At 39.2% G+C, this 3106-nt stretch overlaps 1 protein-coding gene across 1 annotated transcript in view; it reads right to left on the bottom strand.

Annotated features, from left to right (window-relative positions):
• The window catches only part of myt1lb (myelin transcription factor 1-like, b), a 173988-nt gene that overhangs the window by 164397 nt on the left and 6485 nt on the right, over positions 1-3106 (bottom strand). The gene's annotated exons all lie outside the window — the stretch shown is intronic.

The raw sequence follows: 3106 nt of genomic DNA, 5'->3' as shown, positions 1-3106 counted from the left end.
ACAATTTGGAGAAGAAGGGCGGTGGGGAGTTTTATGAGTTTAAGAATTGATGAAGACAAAATGGGCCGCTGTAGCCGGGGTAATAACTTGTGGGGCTTCACACTGCTCCTTATGGGCCATGTTCCGACTCGGCCTGTCTTTTAGTGGCCCAGAGAGTTTAATAGGTGTACAGTACAGTCACTGTTTAATTAATTAATTTAAATGTTATTAGGGCTGCGTAATGTCAAGAATCTGGCGATTCGACACGTACCACGATAAATAGCCAACGATACGCTACATAGTCATATACTGCAATACTATAGACAAGTGTGATCCTAGTCTCAGACTCTGCCCCCCCCCAGTGTGATCCTAGTCTCAGACTCTGCCCCCCCGCAGTGTGATCCTAGTCTCAGACTCTGCCCCCCCAGTCGAAACCGCCATCAGAAAACCCCGGGCCTGTCGTAGCTAACGTTAGCGCTGGTGTCTGTGGCGGGACGTTCGGAGCTAATGGATGCATCATCTGCATTTTTATTTATTTATTTATTTTAAACATTGACATCCACACACTGAAGTGTGTCTCAGACTCTGCCCTCCCCCTCCCCAGTGTGATCCTAGTCTGAGACTCTGTTCCATCTGAACATCAGTTCCTAACTCTGGAACAGAGGGATCTACATTTGGAATCACTAGAGAAGAAAGAAAAGAACAAGAACATGAACCAACACCAGGAATATTGGATAAAATCAAGAACTGATCAATGACTGAGGACATTGATCTGGGATCAGGAAATAATATTTCAATATACTGAAATATCTCAATATTTCAGTTTAGAAAATATTGAGAAACTGAAACAAAGAAATGCAAAAAAAAAAAAAAAAAACTACATCAGAATCGTTTTGACATTTTTACCCTAAAACCCTGAGCTGTTATCACACGTGACACTACGACCTGTCCTTCAGCCATCCCACCAACTGCAGAACCATCAGAACACCATGTAAGTCCTACGCTGCGTTGACTGTGTCAAGTCTTCGCAGCAACACTTCAACATCGACCACGACCTCTTCTTAGATTTCAGACAATGTTTCTGGCTCTACATTTTGCAAATGATTGAATGGAGTTGGCAGAGACTGTGCCGAACGTTGAGCAAAACAAACACAGATGACCTCGTCTCCCAGAATGCACTGCAGAGAAACTCCAGCTCATCTGAGAACTTTTTAAGAACACATTATTTCTAAGATGATGTTTTGGCAGGCGATCATGTTGTAGACAAAAACTATAAGAAGCTTAAACTCCACTAAAATGCTACAATATATTCTTTAAAATATTAAGTGTTTCGATGACATTTCATCCAATAACATCGACCAAATGGTATTAGCTGAATTGTGTAACATCAGTAAGAATCGTTATCGGGTTTTTTTCCTTCGATAATGAAAACCCTGGGTTTTGCCCGAATGACGTGTGCTGTAAAAATAGTTTTAGACGTTAAACTGAATTATTTTTGTACTGTATCGTCACAAAGAAATGTTTTCTGCGCCGTTAACCAAAACAGCCGCATATATCGGAATCAGAAGCTACGGGTTTGGACAACATCGGAATATCTGCAAAAAGTTAATATTGGACATCCCTAATTATATTATATTATATTATACAGTATGACGTGTGTGTGAACCTTCTGAGTGAAGCTACATCTTCTGCTACAATCCTGGCTGCCTCTCACAGGGAAACTAACTGGACATCAAAGCTTTTAGGTCAAAACTCCATTTTAACCAAGTATTATTAAGAAGAAAGAAGCATCAGATTAAATATGCCCTGAAGTATTTAGATGAACATTTGCTAAAAAGGCTCTAAAAACACTGATTTTTTTTGTTTGTTTAAAAAAAAAAAAAGAAAAGAAAGAAAACATGTTCATCATCGACAAAGAGTCTGATTTGATCCAAACAAACAAACAGTTTAATGTTTGTAATTAAAAAAAAAAAAAGAGAAGAAAGAAAACATGTTCATCATCGACAAAAAGTCTGATTTGATCCAAAAAAACAAACAGTTTAATGTTTGTAATTAAAAAAAAAAAAAGAGAAGAAAGAAAACATGTTCATCATCGACAAAGAGTCTGATTTGTTCCAAACAAACAAACAGTTTAATGTTTGTAATTAAAAAAAAAAAAAGAAAAGAAAGAAAACATGTTCATCATCGAAAAAGAGTCTGATTTGATCCAAACAAACAAACAGTTTAATGTTTGTAATTAAAAAAAAAAAAAGACAAGAAAGAAAACATGTTCATCATCGACAAAGAGTCTGATTTGATCCAAAAAAACAAACAGTTTAATGTTTGTAATTAAAAAAAAAAAAAAAAGAAAAGAAAGAAAACATGTTCATCATCGAAAAAGAGTCTGATTTGATCCAAAAAAACAAACAGTTTAATGTTTGTAATTAAAAAAAAAAAAAGAAAAGAAAGAAAACATGTTCATCATCGAAAAAGAGTCTGATTTGTTCCAAACAAACAAACAGTTTAATGTTTGTAATTAAAAAAAAAAAAAAGATCTTCATCAAAGCAGACACTAATGGAACCACAAAACAAAGAGACGTTCAGGAGGGGGTCGAGTCCCTCCCCAAGGACAGACTGTTGGTCAACATGGCAGCACATGTCACGTCTGCCACTTAAACTGTCCAAAGTGTAAAAAGGACAGTGTCCAGATGTCAAAACGTCAGCACGCTCTCCCACAGCCCGTCCGTCCAACGTCTCGCCGCTCTCTCTCTGTCATGTTCTCAAGTGTCAACATCCGCCAAAAGCTTTGGCCAATATCACCCCGTCTGAGCCGCCCGTCAAGACGGCCGCGAGGCCACACCTCCTTTCTCTTCCATTACTGCACACAAACCCCAGGCGGCTCCACGGGACCAGACAGCCCGCCTTGGCCCCTGGCTCCGACTATCGATTGGTTCTTACGGTAATGGGCGTCTGTCTCCCTATTGTCTAATTGGCTAAGTGATGGGATTGATCCTCAGATTGTTCTCTAAGTTCATTTGCTGCGGCCGACATTCAGGCCAGCAAGTGGACTGCATCACGTGTTGGGAGCTGTGCAAGACATTCTGTGTAATGGCTCTGTAATTGATCAACTGGTGCTGGTGGGCGGGAG

Source organism: Cynoglossus semilaevis, chromosome 1 (genome assembly GCF_000523025.1).
Source record: "Cynoglossus semilaevis isolate Cse_v1.0 chromosome 1, Cse_v1.0, whole genome shotgun sequence".
NCBI classification, from domain to species: domain Eukaryota; kingdom Metazoa; phylum Chordata; class Actinopteri; order Pleuronectiformes; family Cynoglossidae; genus Cynoglossus; species Cynoglossus semilaevis.
This window is presented reverse-complemented; position numbering and strand designations above follow the sequence as displayed.